The sequence below is a fragment of the Mustela nigripes genome, chromosome 2, assembly GCF_022355385.1.
Source record: "Mustela nigripes isolate SB6536 chromosome 2, MUSNIG.SB6536, whole genome shotgun sequence".
Taxonomy (NCBI): Eukaryota; Metazoa; Chordata; class Mammalia; order Carnivora; family Mustelidae; genus Mustela; species Mustela nigripes.
This window is the reverse complement of record NC_081558.1, coordinates 159,332,030-159,357,452: the sequence shown is the minus strand read 5'-3', so window position 1 is coordinate 159,357,452 and position 25,423 is coordinate 159,332,030. Positions and strand designations below refer to the sequence as shown.

At 39.2% G+C, this 25,423-nt stretch overlaps 1 protein-coding gene across 2 annotated transcripts in view; it reads right to left on the bottom strand.

Moving 5' to 3' along the window:
• USF3 (upstream transcription factor family member 3) overlaps positions 1–25,101 on the bottom strand; it is a 50,392-nt gene extending 25,291 nt beyond the window's left edge. For both annotated transcript variants that reach the window (XM_059391953.1, XM_059391952.1), the window contains exon 1: positions 24,823–25,101. The gene's annotated coding sequence lies outside the window, so the exon portion shown is untranslated. The remainder of the gene's footprint in view (positions 1–24,822) is intronic.
• Between the last annotated feature and the right edge of the window lie 322 nt (positions 25,102–25,423).

Here is a 25,423-nt window from a genome sequence, read left to right as displayed (position 1 = left end):
AGTAACCCATGAATTATTATTTTTCATAGTAAGAGAGAATTATTTCTGAAATTAATCAAATACAATGGTTCTTAAAGTGCGGTTTTGAGATCACTTGCATCAAAATCACAACTTTTTTTTTTTTTAATTTATTTATTTGACAAAGAAAGAGATCACAAGTAGGCAGAGAGGCAGGCAGAGAAAGAGGAGGAAGCAGGCTCCCCACTGAGCAGAGAGCCCGATGTGGGACTCGATCCCAGGACCCTGAGATCATGACCTGAGCCGAAGGCAGTGGCTTAACCCACTGAGCCACCCAGGTGCCCCAAAATCACAACTTTTAAACTATTTTTGATCCTCACAGCAAAACTTACATTGAGTGAAACGCACAAATCTTAAGTACTCTGACCAAGGCACACACTAGTTTGACCCAACCCGTAGCAAGGTGCAGAACATGATTATGACTAGAGAAAGTTCTCATGATCTTTTCTAATCAAGACCTCCCCCTACTCCCACAGAGGCAACTGGTGTTCTCATTTTTTTCACCATTGAGCTTTATATGCCTTAACTGAGAATTCCGTTGTGTCAAGCTTTCACTCGGCTTAACGCTTCTGAAATTCATCCAGTAGTTTGTTCCTTTTTATTGCTGAGTACCACTGTGTAACTGTGTGGGAGTTTATAGTTCAATTTATTCATTTTTGTGTTGATGAACACCTGGCCTATTCCTGTGTTTTGGCTACTAAGAATAAAGCTGCTGTCCATGAACATTTCTGTGTAACATTTTTTGTGGATATCATCTTTCTTTCTGCTGAGTAAATATCTAGGAGTAGAAATGCTTCTTATACACCCTGCAGTTTTACTCCTAAGTATCCACCCAAGATACACTACCTATAAAAGGATATCCACAAAAAGACTTCTATAAAAACATTTGTCACACTTTCCCCAGAGTGACAATACCATTCTGCACTCCCACACAAAATGTAAGAGTTCTGGTTGCTCCAAATCCTTCCAACATTGGGTTTTGCTTACTTAATCATTTCAACCATTCTGGTATTTATATAGTGGAGTCTCATTTTCGTTTAATTTTCATTTCCTAGATGACTGATAATATTGAGTACTTTTTCCTGTGCATGCATGTTTAGACATTTGTAGATCTTATTTTGTCTGCTCATAACTTTTTGCCAGTTTTTTAATTGGATTATTTATCCTTTTATTGTTGACTTACAGAAAATCTTCATATATTCTGAGTTTTTACATCTTCTGGATACCTGTCCTTAATCTGAAATGTATTCTGCAATATTTTCTCTCATTCTGTGGTCTACCTATGCATTTTCCTAATTGTGTCTTTTGGTAAGCAAAAGGTCTTGATGAAGAAAAACTTACCAACTTTTAATTTATGATGATTCCTTTTATGGCCTGTCCAAGAAACCTTTACTCATCCCCAAGATATTCTCTTATGATCGCTCCTACAAGGATTATGATACTGTCATATTTAGATCAGTGATCCATATTACATAAGACAGGAGATAGGGGTTAAAGTTCATTTTTTCTTCCGTATTGATAGTTAGTTGTTCCGACATCATGTGTTGAAAAGATTTCCTTTCCTCAAATGGTACCTTTGTTAAAAATCGAATGTCCATATTAGTGCAGTTCCATTTCTAGGCTCTCTCTTAAGTATCCTTATGCTACTACCACACAGTACTGATAAAGCATATGTTTAAAATATAGATTCTTATACCCCACCCCAGACCTACTTTCTGGACAGTCCAGAAATATGAAGTTCTAACAAGCTTCCTAGTTGATTTTTCTGCACCGTAAAGTTTGAGAAGTGTATTATTTTGATATTGCTTCTCTAAAACTGAGACAAATCAATGAATTCACAAAGTAATGAGTCCACATGGGAAGAACAGTGAACCTGGAATTAGGAAAATAAGTTCTCATTCAAGATGTGATACTCAAAAGTGAGGTATCGTTTTATTTATCACAACTTAGGGCCCACAATTCTTCACATGTAAAACAAGAGGGTAGGACCAGACCCAACCATTCAGGTATGGAGTGAGTGCCCACACTGCCTAGGAATTACAGATATAAAGATGAAAAAGGCAAGTCTTTCCTCAAGAACACAGTCTAGAACAGGGTTATTAAAGAATTTTGTGCAGTCATCACATGTGGGTATTAAATGCTTGAAATGTGGCTAGTGAGACCATAGAATTAACTTTTAATTTTACATAATTTTGAATAATTTAAATTAAATAGTTACATGTGGCTAATGGTTAACATATTGGGCAGCAAAGGGAATTTTAAAAATAATTTTTAAAAAGATGAATTTACAAATTAGTTAATGAATATCAACTTCCTAGTTTTGATATTGTCCTACAGCTATACGTCACTACTAGGGGAAGGTAATCAGTAGTACATGGATTCAGTAGTACATAGTATTTTTGTAACTTTCCTTGAGTCTATAATTATTTGAAAATAAGAAGTTTTTTTTTTAAATTAACTTATTTGACAGAGATCACAAGCAGGCAGAGAGGCAGGCAGAGAGAGGAAGGGAAGCAGGCTCCCCACTAAGCAGAGAGCCCGATGCAGGGCTATCCCAGGACCCTGGGTTCATGACTCAAGCCAAAGACAGAGGCTTTAACCCACTGAGCCACCCAGGCGCCCCTGAAAATAAAAAGTTTTTAAAAACAAATTTAAAAAATCGGTAAATGCCACATACATAAAGAAAGTTTTGTGAGTCTGAGAACTCCAAGAATAAACAAAATATGGGAGGAAGGGAAGGTATAGGAGGTGCAGAGAGAAAGGAAACTTGGACTAGACTGTAACGGAATTTTCTGTGTCTAATAAGTATATTTAGCTTTTATCTCAAGATCAGTGGTTGTCAGATCAGTGATGGTCTGAAAAAGAGCCTCCCTGGTCTATAGTAAAATGAAGAAAGGTACAATGAAGTAAGGATTTTTTTTTTTTATTGACACGTCACTTACATACAATAAGTCATTAATTTAAGTCCATTGCTCAATGAATTTATATATGTGAATACACCCATGTAGACACCACTAAGATGAAGATATAGAACATTACCTCAACAGGCTCTCTCAAGGTCCCTGCCTCTTAATCCCTTGGAATTTCTTTCAAAAATATATATTCAAAGAAGAATATACATTTCCAAGGAAGACATACAAATGACCAACAAGTACATAAAAAGGTGTTCAACATCATTAATCATCAGGGAAATGCAAATCAAACCCATAATGAGATCTCACCTCACACCTATTAGAATAACTATTACCAAAAAGGCAAAAGATAACGAGGGTTAGTAAAGATATAGAGAAAAAGGAACCCTTGTACACAATAAATGAGAATGTAAATTGGTACAGCCATTATGGAAAACATTATGGAGGTTCCTCAAAAATTAAAAAGAGAAGTGAGGGGGCGCCTGTGTGGCTCAGTCCTTAAGCATCTGCCTTCGGCTCAGGTCATGATCCCAGGGTACCAGGATCAAGCCCCACATCCGGCTCCCTGCTTGGCAGGAAGCCTGCTTCTCCCTCTCCCTCTGCTGCTTCCCTACTTGTGTTCCTTCTCTAACTGTGTTTCTCTCTGTCAAATAAATAAAATCTTTAAAAATATAAATTTTTAAATAAATAAATAAAAAGAGAAGTACCAAAGGATCCAACAATCCCACTTCTGGATACTTATCTGAAGGAAATGAAAACACTATCTGCAATCCTGTGTTCACAACAGCCAAGACATGCAAACAACCTAAGTGTTCGTCAACAGGTGAATGGTTAAGGAAAATGTGACACACATACGTATATATGCAATGAAATATATATATTTACATATACATACATATACACAGGTATATATTTATACACATATATACGTACATAATGGAATATTATTCAGCCTTTAAAAAAGAAGGAAATCCTGATATTTGTGACATGAATCAACCTGGAGAACATTATGTTAAGTGGAATAAGCCAGATACAGAAAGACAAATAATGTATAATCACACCCACATGTAGAAACTAAAAAAGTTGAACTCATGATAATAGAGTGTAGAAAGGTAGCCGCCAGTGGCTAGGAGATAGGGGAAATGGGACATGCTCATCAGGGGTACAGACATTCAGTTTTAAGATGAAAAAGTTCTGGAGACTTGATATACAGTATGATGACTGTAGTTAATAATAATTTGTTGTATACTTGCAATTTGCTAAGAGAGAACATCTTAAAATCTTTTGTTCTTGCCACAAAAAGTAACTATGTGAGGGGATGGATATGTACATTAGGTTGGCCACAGTAATAATTTCACATTGTATACATATTGAAACAATTTACTGTATACCATAAATACATATAATATTTATTCATCAATCATACCTCAATAAGGCTGGAAAAATATACGTTTATATAGATTTAATATATATTTTATATATTAAATGTTTTTATATATTATGTATATATATAAAATACATGTTGATAGTGAAAACTATGCTATTACCTCACATATTGCTGGTGGGAATGTAAAATTGTACAGTCCCTTTGGAAAACAGTTTGGCAGCTCCTCAAATAGTCAAAACACAGAGTCCCTCCATGATCCAGCAATGCCACCTAGGTATATACCCAAAAGAACTGAAAACACATGTTCACACAAAAACATGTACATGGATGTTTGTTGCGGCAATACTCATAATAGCCAGTGAGTCAAAACAAGCCAAATGTCCATGTGAATGATGAATGGGTAAGTAAAATGAGCTTGTCCACACAAGGGAATATTATTCAGCAATACAAAGATATGAAGTACTAATACCTGCCATAGCCTGGGTAACACTTGAAAACCTTGAAACCTGACCCAAAAGGTCACATATTGTACAATTCTACTTATATGAAATGTCAAGAAGCAAATCCATAGAGACAGAAAGTAGATCAGTGGTTGCCAGGAGTGGGGAGAAGGAATGAAGTGTGATGGCTCATGGGTACGAGTTTTTGGGGGGGTGATGCTCTTGAATTAGATTTTGGAGATGATTGCACAACTTTGTAAATATGCTAAAAAGCAATGAATTAAACACTTTAAAAGGGTGTTTTGTGACATATAAATTATATCTTAATAAAAAATACAAATAAAAAATGAAAGGGAAAGCAAAAAATTATGCTATCAATGTAAAATGTTTGACATCTGCAGATTTAATCAATGCTCTGTTGGCAAACACTTTTTAAAAAATTATTTTAAAATAATTATAGAACCATTTATACACATTATATAACTATTTTATACATATAGCCCCATCTAATACTCACTAAATTATAAAGTAATTGGTATTAAAATAATTTAGTAATTTGTCCATAGTCACAAAGTTAAGAAGTAGTGAGGCAGGATTCTAACTTAATATAATCAAAATCCAGAGTCCAGGTCCTTAACTATTTTCATATAGTGCTTTTCTACCTCCCCCCTCCCTTGCAGAAAAAAAAGAAAGAAGAAAGAAAGAAAGGAAGGAAGGAAGAAAGAAAGAAGAAAAGAAAACACAGTATGGTGCATTTGTACCATATATGGTACATTTTAGCAAAACTATGTCTTCAACTACAATTCTGTTTCAATTTATATCTTATTGTCCTGGACATATGTAGGTGATAATATCTAGCCCAGAAAACTTATTTTCTCCTAAGGCCGCTGTTCACAGAAGACAAAAACATCAATCAGAAGCCATATGCAAATAAAAAGAAACTTGATTTATAGTTTTCTCATAAAACAAAATATTCAAATAATCTGCTTTAAACACGTGTTAAATGTTTGAGGTAGAATCCTACTGCTAGGGATTGTTTAGAAAGACTCAAAAGAAAAAAGAGGGCTCACAATTAAAAAAATTACCACAGAGCTAGAGTAACCACGATAGTGTGGTATTGGCATAAAGACAGACATGGAGATCAATGGAATCAAACTAAGAGCCAGAAATAAACCCTTACATTTGTGACCAACTGGTTTTCAACAAGGATGCCAAAACCATTCAGTGGGGGAAAGAACAGTTTTTCCAACAAATGATGCTGAGGCAATGGGATAGTAACATTCAAGAGAATGAAGTTAAACCCCTACCTTGTAACACATACAAAAATTAACTCAGAAAGAACCATATCCTAGCTCAACATAATAGCTAACACTTTAAAACTCTTAGATATGAAATCAAAAGCACAAGTGACAAAATAAAAATATATTCAATTTCAAAATTAAAAATATTTGTGCTCAGAGGGCACCATCAAGAAAAAGAAAAAATGGGGTGCCTGGGTGGCTCAGTGGGTTAAGCGTCTGCCTTCAGCTCAGGTCATGATCCCAAGGTTCTGGGATGGAGCCCCCCGTTGAGCTTCCTGCTCAGCGGGGAATCTGCTTCTCCCTCTCCCACTCTTACATCCCCCTGCCTGTACTTTATCTCATACTCTGTCAAATAAATAAGATCTTTCAAATAAAAAATAAACCATGTGAGACATGACCTCATATCTGTCAGGATGGCTAAAATAAAAATGACAGTCAATAACAAGTGTTGGTGAGGAGGTGGAGAAACTGGAGCTCTCATATACTGCTGGTGGGATTAAAAAATGGTACCATCCCTTTGGAACAATTTGGCAGTTCCTTAAAATGTTACATATAGGGACGCCTGGGTGGCTCAGTTGGTTAAGCAGCTGCCTTCGGCTCGGGTCATGATCCCAGAGTCCTGGGATGGAGTCGCGCATCGGGCTCCTTGCTCGGCAGGGAGCCTGCTTCTCCCTCTGCCTCTGCCTGCCATTCTGTCTGCCTGTGCTTGCTCTCTCACCCTCTCTCTGATAAATAAATAAAATCTTTTAAAAAAAAAAGAGTTACACATAGAGTTATCATATGACCAAGCATTTCTACTACATATACTCAAGATAACTAAAAACAACTGTTCGCATACAAAAACTTGTATGTCAATGTTCATAGCAGGAATATTTATAATATCCAAAAAGGGGAAGAACCCAAATGTATACCAGCTGATGAAGGGATAAATTAATTGAGGTATATTCACACAACAGAATATAACTCAGCAATGAAAAGGAATGAAATACTGATACAGGATGGATGAAACTTGAAAACATTATACAGTGTGAGAGAAGCCAATCACAGAAGACAGCATATTGTATGATTCCCATCTACTTTAAATTCTGGAACATGAAAATTTAGAGAGACTGAAAGTAAATTAGCAGTTGCCAGGGGTGAGGAAGATGAGGAATGTCTGCTAATGGCCATGGGGGGGGGGCGCAAGCAGGGGAGGTATTTGTTCTTTCAGGGGTGATGAGATGTTCTGAGATTAGACTATGGTGATAGTTGCACAACTCTGCAAATATACTAAAACCACTGAATTTCACTTTAACCTTTACGGTATATGAATTGTATCGCAATTGCCCCGTTTAAAGGAAAAAAAAAAAGGAAAGAAATATTTGATGGAAGTCTCTTTGGGTAATTTGAAATTCTCTACCCATTCATCTTTTCCATCAGTTTATATGTCTGTTTGTTTTCAACATAAAATTCTTTTTTTTTTTTTGGTTACCAATCATCCTCAATTTTCCTATTACAGAAAATATGTGAAGCTACCAAGAATAAGTACAAGCATTTTTTTTTTAAAGTAGGTCTAGGGGCACCCGGATGGCTCAGGGGTTAAAGTCTCTGTCTTTGGCTCAGGTCGTGATACCAGGGTCCTGGGATTGAGCCCTGCATCAGGCACTCCGCTCCGTAGGGAGCCTGCTTCCGTTCCTCTTTCTCTCTCTCTCTCTCTCCCTCTCTCTGCGTTCCTCTCTGCCTACTTGTGATCTCTATCAAATAAATAAATAAATAAATAAATCTTAAATAAATAAATAAATAAATAAATAAATAAATAAATAAATAGAGTAGGTCTGACTGTTCAGGAGCAAATTGTGTTTTCTTTCCACCAAGAAGCAAATTAGTGATAAAGATTAATTTAAATTGTATCTTTAGATACAATGAAGAGAGGCACCTGGGTGGATTAATTGTGAGGTATCTGCCTTCCGCTCAGATCGTGATCCCTGGGATGGAGCCTGCATCTAGCTCCCTGCTCAGTGGGAAGCCTGCTTCTCCCTCTCGCACTCCCCCTGCTTGTGTCTCTCTCGCTGTCAAATAAATAAACAAAATCTTAAAAACAAACAAACAAAAAAGATACAATGAAGAGAAAACCTAACACTTATCAATCAAAATTTCAAATTAGAATTAAAATGTCTTCGTGAGGGACCCTTGGGTGGCTCAGTCAGTTGAGCATCTACCTTTGGCTCAGGTCATGATCCCAAGGTCCTGGGATGGAGACCCGCATCATCAGGCTCCTTGCTCAGAGGGAAGCCTGCTTCTCCCTCTCCCTCTGCCTGCTGCTCCCCTTGTTCCTTCCTACTCTGTGTCTCTCTGACAAATAATAAATAAAAAATCTTTATAAATAAATAAATAAAATATTTTAGTTGAAAACCCTTTATGGTACATTGCTTAAACATAATTTGTCCATGGTTTGTGGAAAATCTTTTCAACCCAATACTTAATTCTGTTTTGCTGCTGCTTAATGTATTCTTAAGTATTTTACAATTATTTAAAATGTTTTATGGAACAGCTACATAGGCAGTTTTTAAATGTGTTCTATTTCTTTATCTGAGATATCTAGTAAATCCTTAGCTTTCTCCAATCAAAATGACTTAACCCACTGAACTAGAGGAGGATCCACAGAAATGATAACACAACTAAGCTTAAATCTCTGGTCCAGGTCACAGCCATTTTTATCCCTAGCATAATTATAACAAATGCAACTTTATCCTCCTTAATGGCTTATTTAACAGTTTTTAACAGGTTTTCCTTGTAACAAAAATAATTTATCCCTAGAAATATATACCTAGGGGCTCCTAGGTGGCTCAGTGGGTTAAAGCCTCTGCCTTCGGCTCAGGTCATGATCCCAGGGTTCTGGGATCAAGCCCCACATCGGGCTCTCTGCTCAGTGGGGAGCCTGCTTCCTCCTCTCTCTCTGCCTGCCTCTCTGCCTACTTGCGATCTCTATCTGTCAAATCAATAAATAAAATCTTTAAAAAAAAAAAATAAATATATACCTAGAAATCCAGACACAAAGAAAAAAATGAAACTACTCTCAATCATTTCTTGACCAGAATTCACAAAAATCACTGTTGACATTCTTACAGATTTCTTATGGACTTTTTTTTCTGCACACACCTGAGTTTTAACAAATGTTAGACCATAAGCAATTCTGTATTCTGCATTTTATGTAAGGTGAGCATTTCTCCATCATTAAATATACAAAATCGTGATTATAGCTTGTATGTTTGACATCATGAATGTGTATGCTCTATCATCTTATTTAATGCGTTAGGCATCTTTGCCCTCTGTATTTTGCTATATGAGTTATTATTTGTATTTATTATCTCCAGCATATTTTAGGTTAATAATCCTCTACCTATAATGTCCTATTACTTGGTCTACCTGTTCAACTCATTAAATCATGAAGTCTGGCACATCTGTATTACATACTTCGGGAAAACACAGGGGTGCTTTTCATAGCCCCAAGAATCCTTCCTCTATGTGTTTGGTTTCAGCAGCTGCTTTCCATCTTGGTGGGCACTTGGGGACTTATTTATGAGCATGCTGGGCTGTGTTCTGCTTTGTGTAACTGCTATCTAAAGTCCTCATTTCTAAAAAATAAAATTAAGTTAAATTAAATAAATAAAGTCCTCATTTTTTTTTGCCATTACGGAAATGTTACATGCTTTAGCAACATCTGTTGGCTGCTTCCTGTCAATTGCATCGCCACCAAGCTTGCTGCTCTCAGTCAGGGTGTTTCCTAAATGCCAACCCGGAGATACTATAACATATATAAGAAACAGAAATTAATAAAGTCCCGCCACAGAGCTTTCACTGTGAAGTTGAGTCAAATGGTGCCTCAAGAAGAAGAAATAAGCCAAAGGTTTTAAATGTTTATTTACAAACTACACAGGTAACCAATCTATATAAAAATTATTTTCAAAGAGTACAGAAATACATAAAGTTGGGGCGCCTGGGTGGCTCAGTGGGTTAAGGCCTCTGCCTTCTGCTCAGGTCATGATTCCAGGGTCCTGGGATCGAGCCCCGCATCGGGCTCTCTGCTTGGCAGGGAGCCTGCTTTCTCCTCTCTCTCTCTGCCTGCCTCTCTGCCTACTTGTGATTTCTGTCTGTGAAATAAATAAATAAAAATCTTAAAAAAAAAAAAAAAGAAAGAAAGAAATACATAAAGTTAAATGGAAAAATTACTCAGCTCTACAATCATGCTTTCTAGGAATACTCACTGTAAACAGTCTGGAATTTGTTAGACCCTTTTCTTGCTCCTGTTCATACAAACTACAAACACTCCTAGCTAAGAAATTATAATGAAATTCCACACATTAAGTTTTTAAAAGTTTGGGGTGCTTGGGTGGCTCAGTCAGTGAAGTGTCTAACTCTTGATTTTGGCTCAGGTCATGATCTCAGGGTTGTGGGACAGAGCCCCATGTAAGTCTCCGTACTCAGCAGAAGAGTCTGCTTGAGATTCTTTTTCTCCCTCTGCCTCTGTTCCTCTCCTACTTCTCCCCTAAATAAATAAATAAATAAATAAATCTTTAAAGAAATTCAATTGCATAAGTAATCCCTGCTCTTTGCAAAAATTTTAAACAGCACAGAGGTATATGAAGTACCAATGACCCCTCTGCTTTTAACAGTCTGGTGATATCAATTCCAGACATTTTCCCTATATAAGTCCAAGCAATTACTTATGGACATATTAGTAACTGCTACACTAAAAGAACAGGACATAAAATACAAATACTATAAAATACCTTCCATGGTCAGTTCAAATCTCTGTAGCATGATCCTGCTCCTTAGATAAAATTTAGGGTGGATGCCATGACTTTACTGATAACAAATATCCAAAAGAAATCCTCTACTCATTTTTAGTCACCAACAATCATTGAGAATATCTCAGTATGGTTCCTTTGATGCAGGTAATGCCTCTCCCCATACTGCCTCTTATATTCTCTCCCCTACCCCTAGTCTTTGTCTGTTCTTAAGGCTTCCAGTTCCTTTATTTCTGCTGAGGTAGCCCTGCCCCTGATGGGAGGCCTGTGGCAGAGTGTCCAGTGCTCCTCCTGACATACTGTGGACCCATGTCTGGTCCACAGAAACACATACCTCTCAATTAGAAATTTATCATACAAGTCATATTCACATACGTGCAAAAGGACATTTATTCAAGGATATTCTTTACAAAATTGTTTCAAGTAGCAAAGGACAACGAAACACCCCAAAGGCTCACCAAATGAATGATTTTTTTCTTTTTTAAAGGAGAATGACTGGGGCACTTGGGTGACAGTCAGTTAAGTGTCTGACTCTTGGCTTTGGCTCATAGTGTAATCTCCGGGTATTGAGATCAAGCCTGTCCTGGGCTCCATGCTCAGCAGGGAGTCTGCTTGGGACTCTGTCTCCCTCTCCCTCTACCCCTTCCCCCACTCTAAAATAAATAAATAGGGGTGCATGGCTGGCTCAGTTGACTGAGTGTCCAACTCTTGGTTTCAGCTTGGGTCATGATCTCAGGGTCATGGGATCGAGCCCCTGCGCTGGGCTCTGCTGAGCACAGTCTGCTTGAGATTCTCTCCCTCTGCTCCTCCCCTCAACATGCTCTTTCTCTCTCTCAAATAAATATATAAAATCTTTTTAAAAATAATAATGCAATGGGGCGTGGGTGGCTCAGTGGCTTAAGCCGCTGCCTTTGGCTCGGGTCATGATCTCAGGGTCCTGGGATCGAGCCCCGCATCGGGCTCTCTGCTCAGCAGGGAGCCTGCTTCCCTCTCTCTCTCTCTGCCTGCCTCTCCGTCTACTTGTGATAGCTCTCTGTCAAATAAATAAATAAAATCTTAAAAAAAAAAATAATAATGCAATAAATAAATATCTTAAAAGAATGACTAAATATGTCACAGTATTATTTTGAATCATCTGAAATTGCCCACATTTGACATTTTCTGCTTCTAGAAACTATAATTTCAGATGGTTCAATCTAAAACAGACTGAATCATAGTATCTAAATATTCAATCTAAATATATGTATACATTTATATATGTGTCTAATACAAATGTATGTATATAACATATATGTATGTGTGTATATAGATATATCTATAATTACAAAATGGGCTGTATTGTGTTTTCCTCAATTCACTGTTTAAGTCCTAAACCTTAGTACTCTGGAATGTGACTGTATTTGGAAATAGGGCCTTTTTTTTTTTTTTTTAAGATTTTATTTTATTTATTTGACAGAGAGACAGAAAGAGAGGGAACACAAGCAGGGGGAGTGGGAGAGGGTGAGGCAGGCTTCCCCCTGAGCAGGAACCTGATGTGAGGCTCAATCCCAGGACCCTGGGATCATGATCTGAGCCTAAGGCAGATGCTTTACAACTGAGCCACCCAGGTGCCCCAGAAATAGGGTCTTTAAAGTGGTAATTAAGTTAAAATGGGTCTTAGGGTGGGCTCTAATCTAGCATGACTGGTGTCCTTACAAGAAAAGGAGATTAAGGGGTGCCTGGGTGGCTCAGTCAGCTAAATTAAAAAAAAATTTTTTTTAAATACTATACTGAAAAACAAAAAAGTAAATATTACTCCTAACTACATCCTTTTATTGTGGGGAGGAGAATTAAAGAACCCACTACCACCTATTCCATTTTACTCTCTCCCAGTTGGGAATCAATTCGGTACCAATTTTCTTGATCTTTCTTCAGCGTTATCTATATATTTGTATTATTATCCCATGCACATAAACTTTTTATACAAATGAAATCATGCTTTATAGGTCACTCTGTAACATGCTTTATTTTTCCTTAGAAATATAAACACCGTTCCAGGTAAGTTCATATCAATTTACCTTATTCTTTCTAATACCTACACAGTGCTATGAAACACAAAGCCATAATTTATTCAGCTGTTCCCCATTGACCAAACTCATTTTTTTCCTTCTTCCCCTCTTATTATTTTTGCTACTAAAAACAATTCTGAAAAAAAAAGACTGCAATCAACAGCTTTTAAGCTTTTCTCAGTCTAAAAGTCAACAAAATTTATCTTATTGCTTAACTTGCATCTCACTGATGACTGGTGAGGCTAAATACCCTTTCACATGGTATGAATCATTTATATTTTTTCTGTGATTTGCTTTTTATGATCTTGACTTTTTCTTCCTTGTAATTTCAACTCTTACACCCTCTTCAACCTGAGCTGAAATAAAGAGTTTTCCAAGTAGCTTTGGCTCCCCTTTTGTTAATTTATATGCATATATATCAACTGTTTCCTTGTATTATGATTGGCGATAAGTAGTATCTAATTTTTAGAGATGCCTGGCTAGAGAGTTGGTAGAGAGTATGGCTCTTGAGCTCCAGGATACGAGTTTGACCCCAACACTGGGTGTAGAGATTACTTAAACAAATAAACTTTTTAAAAAAGTAGCTGATTTTTAGAATTTGAGGTTTTCCTTTAGGCCTCTTACATGATATATTTTTGTTAACGGTTATATGAGTGTTTGAGAAGAGTGTGTATTTTTAGCTCCTTAGGTATAAAGTCATAGTAAATATTTTTAAAAGTTAATGTTTGCTCTTTGAAATAAACATTGATAACAAATTACTGTTCATTTTCTTCTACTTAACATTTGCTCAGGGTATGCATATGTGTATTTGATTTTTAAGCTTTCTGCATTATTTTCTTTTATATTTGTCTGAAGTAACCAAATTTGGTTTTATACAATCTAAGGGCCTTTTTTTAAAAAAGAAGAAAAAAGAGAGAATTTATTCCAGTCATATTTATTGTAAACATTGTCACATATGCTCATAGTTTGTTCTCTCTCTCCTCCCACCCTGACTTTTCTACTTTTCCTTGCCTGATTTTTTGTTTGTTTTCCTCAATACCTGTTTTCCTTTTCTACCTGTTTGATTTATGAATTTCCCTAACAATTTTAAGAAACATACTACAGTGGACATTTGATATTTTCTCTCCACTTCATGAAATTCCCCAGTTTTCACTTAGGTATATACCTCTAAATCAGCCCTTGTGTTTCACTGATAGTTTATGGCAGGTCTTGGGAAGTGATTTCTTTTTTCTGGCCACAATAACTGGTCTCAGATTGGTCCACACATAGGAAACCTCAGGATTTTTCTTTGATGGTGTGGGCAGCTATGCTCTTTCCCTTTCCAATTTAAAGAGAAAGCATAAAATTTCAAATACAGACATCCTGCAAAAGAAAGAAGCCAGTTTGAGGATGAACGTGTACACAAAGAAAAGCAAAGCTGGGAGGATAAAACAGAGAGTAAAGGAATTGCTTATCAATAATTAAAGTATCTTAATATTAAAATTTAAGTCTGTTTTCTTCCTATTAAAAACAGTATCTATGGTCTCCTCTGCTCCCACCACAAAAGTTTTAACAGACTCTATGTTACCCACCAACTGCCCACCGCCCATCTCCCATCCCAAGCACTTATTGCAACTATGTAGAATTTTAGCTCTAGAATGGTTAGTTCTCCTCCAAGATCTATTTTGCATGTCCAACAGCTCATAAGCTTCTTCTTTGTCCTTTTGTATGTTATTTAAGAACTCTTTGGTTTGATTATCTAGTCCTTTAATTTAATCATCAAGTGCAACCATGAAGCTATTCGATCTGCTATTAAAGTTTTTATTTCAGAAAACATGTTTCTAATTTCCCAAAATTTTCTTATTCTCATTTCTTTTTCATAGCACCCACTGCTGTTTTATGGAAATTACATGCTCTCACATTTTTTAGGATATTTTTGGACAAAAATGTTATCTTTGTCCACTACATTCAGTTTGTTTTCTCAAAGATCAATTCCTCTTTATGTTCAGCTTGATGTTACTCTTTCATCCTAATGGTTTTCCTTAAATATTTAGTGAGAATCAGTTAACTGAATTGACAGATGAAGTTGGTTTCCTAACTCAGTGATTCTTAATTTGGGATGCACTACAGAAATCATCTTTTTAAAGAAAGCTCTCTCCTTGATTTTAATGTGCATCCACCACTAAGAACCAATACTTTAACACATGTAAAAATCACTCTTCTCCCTGCCATGAATGTACATGCTGACTGTAAGAGTTCTGGCTGTCGAAACTATCACACATTGGTGAAGAAGGTTAACAATAAGATGGGTGCCTTCCGAAGGAAGGAGCTCCACATGCACAGTGACAAGTGGAAATTCTCTAAAGTATAACCCTGATTCTCCCTCTGGCCCTAAAGCCCATGATGGAAATACCCTCAGTTTACAGAAAAATGTTCTAGTAGCTTAGCCCTGTGAGTAAACATTGTAATTAGGTATCCTAATTGGTCCTGCTATGATTGTTCTGAAGTCTGCTAATTCATTACTTTTGACCACTGCTATGATCTGAATGTTTCTTTCCCACCTCAAAATTCGTACACTGAAATCCTAAAACTCAAGGTATTATGAGGTAGGGCCTTTGGGAAATGTTTGGGTCATGGGAGCAAAGTCCTCATAAATGGGATTAGCACCCTTATGAAAGAGAGCTCAGGGAGCTTGCTTGCCCCTTCCACCATGTGGGGGTACATCATGAAGTACACAATCTACAACCTGGAAGAAGGCCTTCACCAGAATCCAACCATGCTGGCACTATGATTTGGACTCCCAGCCTCCAGAACTGTGAGAAATAAATATCTGTTGTTTAAAAGCCACTCAATCTATGATATTTTGTTACAGCAGCCTGAATGGACTAGGATAACCAACCTCTACCCCCTCCTACTTTTCAAAGGCTCGGAGTGTTGGCATCTTCCAGAATTGCAGTGGGAAGACTTACTTTCCTACTTATTCACCTTTAAGTCTATATTGGGTTGCAGATTTCTCCACACTGTATGGTTCTGCCATCAACATGATCCCACATACTTAACATTTTTCATAAATTCTTCCATTTTTTGATCTTTAAACACCCTGCCCAGCTTTTGAACAGTAATAAGGATGTGTCCTTATTTTCCTATTTTTAAATCTTTTTGTTACTTACCTAGATTTTTGTTAAGATTACTTATTTTAGAGGAAGGGAGGGGCAGAGGGAAAAGGACGGAGTCTTAAGCAGATTCCGTGATGACCACAGAGCCTGACGCAGGGCTCAATCTCATGACCCTGAGATCATGACCTGAGCAGAAACCAGGAGTCGTCATTCAACCGACCCTGGCACCCAGGCACCCCTAGATTTTTTTATTATACAAATAAAATAACCTTATATTAAATGAATCAGATCATACTGAAGAATTTAAGTTATAAAAGATGTAGTCTCTCACACCAATTTTTCCCTCCCGAAATTTCCTATTAACATGACTCAAGTAATTACTGCTATATTACTATTTTTCCCTTTCCATATTCTATTCTCTGGAAGTGGGTACTAAGTCTAGCCCATTCAATGAGAGGGGAACTAATCTCCATCTCTTTGAGAAGGGAGTATCTAAATATATTTTTGTAATTATTCTGCAAAGGATATTTGTCTCTTCTACTCCAATTTATGCATTCAATCATTTATTTATATCAGTATGGACTCAAGGAAATATTTATTTTATCCTTTCAGTCAAAATAGAATGCTACAGTTATTTCATTGTTGAAATTGTTCAAGCTTTGGCCATTGTGCATTCTTTCAGGCTGGCTCCCGTGTCCTTTTCACAAGTCCTCCCCTCTCTCCCACCCCCATTTTTTTAGTACTTCCTTACTTTTTGGCACCATTTGATGCTCGGGGCTCATCTTGTGGTATATATCATATTGGTTCTGTTTCTCTGGAGAACCCTAAAATAGTAGATAATCAATACGCATATTGGTGAAGGAATGAATGGGGCAAGTTACAGTAATTTTTTAAGGCTCCATAAGCAATTCTGAGGCATAGCCACTATAATCAGTAATACCCCACATACCCACTACCTCAAATTAATGAATGAATGGTATAGGTGAATAAGAATAGTCTTGATACAGACCTAGAATCAAATCTTAAAGCTGGCATTCACTAGCTATTTGGTTTTAAAGTAAGTATTCCTTGGGGTGCCTGGCTGGATCAGTCCATGAAGTATGCGACTCTTGATCTCAGAGTTACAGGTTCAAGCCCCACGGTGAGTGTAGAGATTAGTTTAAAAAATCATAACTTTTTTTAAAGTTCCTCCATAAAATAATTAAATAAATATTCATTATAGTCTTGATGTCTTCACATTTAAGACCAAGAGACTATCACCATCCTCACGGAGGACTGTTATGATTTACATGATAATAGATTCAGTGGATCAAGCAAAATGTCTGGTACAAAGCAAGCACTCAATACACAAAAGTTGCTTTTTTCCATTTTCCCCCTAATTCACTGGGAAGACGGAGATCACCCGGTACCAGTTCCTTAACTGTATTCTACATATAACATAACAGACTTCTGCCCATGCATCTGTCCTTTCAGCCTACCAGAACATCCTAAAGCTAACTTATCCATCTATGAAGAGGAACTCTATACTTGATTCCTTTCTCTCCTTAACCATTTCTCTTCTGCTTCCAAAATATGGAGCTTATTAAATAAGAATTCACTGCCTTTCCTGTCTCTCTCTCCATTCCTCGCCTACTTCTCCTCTAAAACTTCTCTTTCCTTCACTGACCAATCCCACCTAATCCATGGCAGTCTTCTGATTGTTCCTGCCAACCAAAATGGCTTTCTTAGAGGTCGGAACTATTGTTCCCCACATCAGAGGCGGAGAGTCTTTTTCTGCCTTCCCTCTCCTCTCTGCAGGTCTGGAGGCTGCTGCTGTCTCCCCTTCCTCCACACTTCCTCTCCTAAATTGTCTTCCCCCTCCCCAATTACACATCATCTTTCTCTCATATGAATGCTTGTATCTCACATTGATTTCCAAGGCTCAATGCTGTTTGCTTTCCTATTAGCTTTTTTCCTACAAAGTTTCAAACTATTTCTGTGTAAAAGGCATTACCTTTTTATAATAAAGTTCCAAATCTTCGGTTAGACAAGTTCAGTTCAGAACATTTCATTTCAAAACCAATTAACAGTCTTTGCAACATGTTGAATTGCCCTGCCTCTTCAGAGACTTTCTTCCAATTTCTCCATTTTACCAATGACACCAGAACTTTAACCTGTCTCTAAACCCAAATATAATCTGCAAATTTTCTCACCAAATCCTATCAATTCTTTTCATAATGTTCATCTCCTCCTGTTTATTCCTACCACCTCAGATTAGGCCCTGTTTTACACATGTCTGGCTCCTAATATTCTTTTTGGCTCCCAATCTTTCCTTTATTCTTCAATGGTTTCATATTCCAATGTCTCAGTAATCTTTTCAATTCACAGTACTCAGCATGTCCCTCCCTGCTCTAGAACTACAGTACTATTTTCCACAATCTACTGGATCAAATCCAAACTCTTGGGTCCTAGCTTTCATGATCCTACCTAACACCACCTTCTTCACTGGCCAGTCTCACTCTCCACTTAAACACTTACTACACCACACACAGGAGCAGAGCTATCAAGCTAATCATGCCATCTACCCTTCCCTTCTCTCCAGTCCAGACACGTTCTTCCCTGTGCTCCTTATCAGCTGTTCATTTTTTGCTAAATCTTTGCTACTTGCCCACTGAAATGACCTTTCCACTACGCTGTTTTTTTTCAAATACAATTAACCCCCCCCTTTTTTTTTTTTTAAAGATTTTATTTATTTGTCAGAGAGAGAGACTGAGCAAGCAAGGGGAGCTGTGGCAGGGGGAGAAGCAGGCTCCCTGTCAAGCAAGAAGCCCCATGGGGGACTGGATCCTGGGATCAAGACCTGAGCCACCCAGGTGTCCCTGCTATTAACCCTTTGAGGACCAGTGCAAGTCTGTCCTCCTCTCTAAAACCTCCCAGAATATTTCTATATTATTTCTATATTCTATTATATTTCTAAACCCACTACCTTTGTTCTGGATACTATCATTCTCACTTCTTAGTAATCTTGTTACATAATATCTCTTCTCTCTCATATATTATTAATCTCTCCTTCTCTGTTAGTGTTTTTCCATTAAAATGTATCCTCATTCAATTTTTTTTTTTTTTTTAATTTTAAAAGGCAGGGCGCCTGGGTGGTTCAGTGGGTTAAGCCACTGCCTTTGGCTCAGGTCATGATCTCAGGGTCCTGGAATCGAGTCCTGCATCGGGCTCTCTGCTCAGCGGGGAGCCTGCTTCCCTCTCTCTCTCTGCCTGCCTCTCTGTCTACTTGTGATCTCTCTCTGTCAAAAAAATAAATAAAATCTTTAAAAAAAAAAGATTTAAATGGCAAAAAAAATTTTTTTCTGACCTTGCAACTCCTTCTATGTGTTCCCATTCTTTCTCCCTCCCAACCATCAGACTTCTTGAACAAGTAATTTATACTCATTGTCCCTTCTCCTCAAGTCCCATCCACTCTTCTCACCATTACCTGGTTTTTACTCATAAAATTGCTTGCAGAAGAATTCCAGAGTATCAAATCCAATGAACTCTGTAGGAAATATCTTGCTTTGGTGTTATGGCAACAATACCTCACTTTTCCTTTAAAGAACTTCTCTGCCTGACTTCTGAGGTCTGATATGCCTATCAAAAATGGGCTTGGGGCACCTGGGTGGCTCATGGGTTAAGGCCTCTGCCTTCGGCTTGGGTCATGATCCCAAGGTCCTGGGATCAAGCCCCGAATTGGGCTCTCTGCTCAGCGGGGAGCCTGCTAACCCCTCTCTCTCTCTCTGCCTCCCTCTCTGCCTACTTGTGATCTCCGTCAAATAAATAAACAAAATCTTTAAAAAAGGGAGGGGCTTATCTCTGGGGTGGGCACACGGCTGAACCAAAGGACCACACAAGGCAGAAAGGTGGCTAGGGCTGAGTTAGCCCCATGCGCCCATGTGATCTTAGAAGTTGCTGTCCCCAGGCCTTCCCAAGGCTTGATTATTCTGGCTTCCTTCACTTCTGTGAGCTTACCCAATATCTATCCATAAATCTAACCATAACTTTTCTGCTTAAGTTAGCTGAAGGCAATTTCTATTGCTCATAACCAATGAGAAATCAGAGTAGAGGTTAGAGTGGTACCTCTAATGGTTACACAACAACTTTCTTCTCCCTGTCTCCTTTACTGTGGCTTCTGTTGTTTAAGAAATTATAGTAGCTTGCATAGAGCACTGGGTGTGGTGCATAAACAATGAATTCTGGAACACTGGAAAGAAATTTTTTAAAAAAGATAAAAAAAAAAAAAAAGAAATTATAGTAGCTAAGGTGACAATGCTTTCACCAGGGTACCCAATAATGGCTTCATTAATTGTGAGGTGAGGCTATGTGGGGCTCCACATGCAGCCAGGCGATAGTTAAAAGCGAAGGTATGGGAGCATAGATGGAAACTGGAGGAATCCTGGGGTACCTCTTTGTATTACCACTAGCAGTGAAGTTACCAGTAGAATACTGCTACCCTACACAGGGAAGACCTACAAGGGCTCAAAGCAATCAGAAATAAAAGTATGTCTGACTCCAAAGTCCACACTCTTTAGCATTCACTGATAGCTTTCTATTGCTATCAGTTACCTGCAGCTCCTTAATCAAGAAATGATCCCTCTCACTTCCATGCCTTTGTACCTGTTAGTTTGTCTGGGATGTTACTATCAACATTCCAGCTGAAAACTTCTCACTATCCTCTTTGAAATTTTCTCTGGTCCCTAGAGATTAGTCCCAAACATCCTGACCTAATACTCCACAATGTCTTAACATGTGTCTTAACAATGTCTTAGCTCTACATGCTTGCTGGGTTTTCCCACTAGCCTGTAAAGTTTCTAAATGATAGAAACATCTTTTCTGTTTGTATCCTCAACAATTAGTACTCAGTATATGTGAGTAATAAATATCTATTTAAAGAATATCTGGCTTTTTTCTTTAAGATTTTATGTATTTATTTGTTGGGGGGGGGGGGACACAAACAGGGACAGTGGCAGGCAGATGGAGAAGCACAAGTCCTAATGAGCAAGAAGCTCGATGAGGGACTCAATCTCAGGACCCTATGATCATGACCTGAGCCGAAGGCAGACATTTAACCAACAGAGCTAGCCAGGCATCCCAATATCTGGTCGTTCTTCATTTTCCATAGTATTAACCACTGTATCTGAGATTTGGGGTACTTATATTTAAATTAGCATCTAATGAATACTGTATTCAGTTCCTTAATTATTTGATATAGTGTTCCCCAATCGTTCCTCTAAGTCTAAGGACTTCTAAGAGCTGAGTTCCAAGAGTTTACTATTTCTGTACTCTTTAGCACCTACGGGCATTAGGCACATGGTAAGCACTCAATACATACTTGAAGAACTGAATTTAAAACACAGTATTAGCACATTAATAGGAGCAACTTATCATGCTCCATAATCTAATTAAAAAATCTGGCCTTCTGAAATAGTACAATTGTACTCTATGGAAAATTTAATGAGAAAAAGAAAAATTATCCAATTGGACAGTTGAGAGCTCTTCTCTTAGTGAGAGTTCCACAAATATTTTACAGATAACAAGAGTCAACCTCTAGAGCTGAGAGTAAAAGACTCAAGCTATATATCCCCATGCATATTGGAAATAGATTACAAGTTTAAGGGGTCTGCCACAACCACAACTACCTAAATTCCACTAACCCTTAACAAATTCATAACAGAAGACATAAAAATATTTAATAACAAATCAATCAATGTCAAATCAACATATGCTAAAGATGTATAGGGTTAATTCTGCACGATATATAACATGGTAGTCATTTACTCATTCAACAAACATGTATTAAGTCCCTATGAATGACAAGTGTTACGTTAGGTCCTATAATCACAAAGACAGGGGCACCTGGCTGGCTCAATCTGTACAGCATGCAACTCTTGATCTCAGGGTTGTAAGTTCAAAACCCACGTTGGGTATAGAGATTACTTAAAAATAAAATCTTTTTAAAAAAATAAATAAATAAAATTACAAAGATGAAGAGAACACAGTTCCCATATTGGGGGTTGCATCTTTGCCGTCCTGCAATGGTATTTAAAAATACAATGTGATGGATGTGGAGTCTACTTTTAAAAAAATAGAGAAAAACAGAATACAATGTGAAACATACTGCCTGGAGTTGCTCAACGTGGAGGCTCTTGGTGGCAGTCTGGTACAAAAGGTGGATAAACACATACCTTTGGCAATGTGATTAGCCTTAACCCAGAAATAAGTACAAGATGTTATGAGGTTGACATCCATACATGAGTTCAAAGCAAGCCAAGGTGTGAGAAAGCTACCACAACAGAAACACCTGAGACAGAATCAAACCTGAAACTCGGTTGCAAGCAGGGTCAGAAGGATTCCAAAGCAAACCAATCCAACTCATAGAAAACCACTGTAGAAGAGCCAAAAAGTAAAATACTCCTTGCTGTTAAGCTTGAGAGTAATAATACAAATATACAAAAGAAATTATGATATAAGTATAAAGGGAGTCTTTTAAACAACAGATGGCATAAAAGTTCAAAGGAAGCCAGTCACTAAGAGCTAGGGCTCTTAGGAAAACCTTCATAAAAGCGGATTTAGAACTACCATTGGTGGGGAAAGGAGCACGGGGAGGGCTGTCTACGTGGTGGGAAAGACCAATGTCATTAACAAAAGCAGAGATCTGAACTACATAGTTGTGGGACCATGAGGAGGTCCAGAGGTTTAGAAGAACTGGGTAAAAACTGGACACACGGGGCGCCTAGGTGGCTCAGTGGGTTAAAGCCTCTGCCTTTGGCCCAGGGTCCTGGGATCAAGCCCCACATCAAACTCTCTGCTCAGCAGGGAGCCTGCTTCTCCCTCTTTCTCTGCCTGCCTCTCTGCCTACTTGTGATCTGTGTCTGTCAAATAAATAAATAAAATCTTAAAAAAAAAAAAAAAAAACTGGACACATGAATGAAGGCCTGATTTAGCAGAGCCTGGAACACAAGCCTAGCAGCTGCTCTAGACTCAGTAGCTGTCAACCATGACTGCTAAATAGAAACATGGAGAACTTTAAAAAATTATACCTCTGGCTAGGGCTCACCTCATATCAAAAGTAAGAGAATCTCTGAGGGGAGTGGTGAGGACATTAAAATGTAAAAGTATACAAGGTGACTCGACTCTACAGTCGAGTCAGAATCCACTGGGCTTGGGGATAGAAAAGGCACGACAGATGTGGTTAAGACCTAAGGTTGATTTCAGTCCCTGTTTATAAGTAACAATTCTGAACTGACTGCCTGTTGAAGATTATCTTCTAACCTAAGTTAAACATTCTGTTTTCTTAGTGTTTCTTTTCCCTTGTTGACAGTGCTAAGCTCTGAAAATCAGAAAATAACCCATCAATTTCTCTCACATGACAGGTTTATTGACTGCACAGTCTGAAACACAGAATGTTATTTCCATGATGTCCTACAGACAACTTAGAAAATAAATATTTCAATCCTATGTTGCCCTTATACCCCTGCAGTGAAGTGCTTTCATATTAAGGAATGTTCTAGGCTGCATCCATGTTTGGATTTTACAAAATTTCTCTTTTAAATTTAGAAAGAGGCGTACTACTTAGGCCAGAGCAAAATGTGAGATACTAAGTATTCATTCTTGTAGTAGTACCTGGAGACATTATACTATTCCTGGTTTCAGATGTGCAATGATTACAAAGTACTTCGCTTATTTTGTAACAAATAACTGTCGGAATACTTCACAAATGAAGGGAAACAAAAGAATGTATCCTATACAACAACTCTGTGCTACATTAAACAACCGTTTGTGGAAGGAAAACATCACCAAGATGATTAAAGAGTATGACAGCCTGTTGATCCTTCAAAAAGCAGGGTGGTGTGTTTGCTCACTTATATTCAAAGAAAAAGCAAAGATACCAATATGCTTCAGGGTGCATGTTACTCACCAAAGTGTCTATTCAAGAAATCTATTCTTGGCTTATAGGTCAGGAACTGTTTTCTTTATGCGAAATTAAGTTAGCCACAACTATCTTATTTTCCATGGTGTTAGGTCACGGTATGTACTTAAATGGTAAAATGGTGTGAGAACTTAAGTTGGAAGCCCATAGCACACACATAGGTCGGTTTATGCAGTCTCTTATTCCCACGTAAAGTTAATAAACTCGAAGGACCATATCCCAACGTAACCATGGGGGCGGGGAAAGGGCAGTGAGTAAAGGAAAACCCAAATGTAAAACATGAAAAGGAAATATGGAGCCAGATTTCAAGAGTTGGCTATTCTCTTGAACTGATTCTACTAAGAAGGAAAAAGAAAGGCTTCTTAAAAGAAAAGGCAACCCTAACTCTCTGACTATAGGAGTGAGACTTAAAAAGCAAGTCGCAGGAGTCTGACCAGCGGGTCCGAGGAAAATTCAGAGAGCAAAGAAATAAAAGCGGATGAAGGAGACAGGAAAAGGTGAAGGAGGCAGGCAAAGGCCATCCGGTGTGAACCAGGATGCCCGGGTCTTTATGCACCCAGGGCGGCGTGGAAGCTCTCGCGCCCCGCACGTTCCTGGGGGCCGGGCCGCAGCGCGAGTCCCCCACCAGCCTGGCACCAGGGGGCGCGGGGCGCCAGAGGTCGGGGAGAAGAGGGGCAGGCGCAGCGCCCACGCTCTCACCCCACGGGGCTCCGCACTCAGGGGTCCCCAGGAAGGAGACACACTCTGCGGAGCCCTCGTCTCCGGGACCGGGAGGGGGTGGGTGGAGCAGAGCCCGGAGCCGCCCCCCGGAGCCGCCCCCGCAGCCCTGGCCCCCGCCCCCCGCCCCGGCTGTCAGCGGCCCCCTCCCGCAGTCACTCACCCGCGGGCTGCGCGGTCTCGGCCGCGGCGGCAGCGGCGGCGGCGACCCCCGCCTGGGTCATGATCCCAGGCGGGTATGGCAGGGGTGTCCGACCGCCGGGGCGAATCTCTCCGTCCGCGGCCGCCGCCTGCTCCTCTGGGGCTGGGGGAGCGCGGGCCCAGGCCCTCCTCTCCCCCCGCCCCCGCCGCCTCTTCTTGCGGCCACCGCCGCCGCTGCGAGCCCGAGCCCTCAAGGCCGGAGACCCGGCAGCAGCGCGGCCTCAACTTTCCCAGCCCCCCTCCCCCCGCCCCTCCCCGCCCCTCCCGCGGCCGCCGCTCGGCAGGCGAACAGCCTACCCTGAGTGCGCCGCGCTCCCGCCCCTGCCACTCAGCCCACCAATCGGGCCCCGGGGAGGCTGCCGAGGTAGCCAATCAGAGCCGGGACGCTGGTGCGCTAGGCTGGAGGGCGGGAGGAGACGGAGGGAAAACCGAGGAGTGAACGGGCCTCGGGCGGCCCAATGAGGAGGGCCGGGGGGCGGAGGTGTGCAAGTTGGGTTGAAGGAACAGGAAATATTCTTAAAGGTAGAGTGATGGGCAGCAAGGAAAGCCAGTAGGTGACTGAG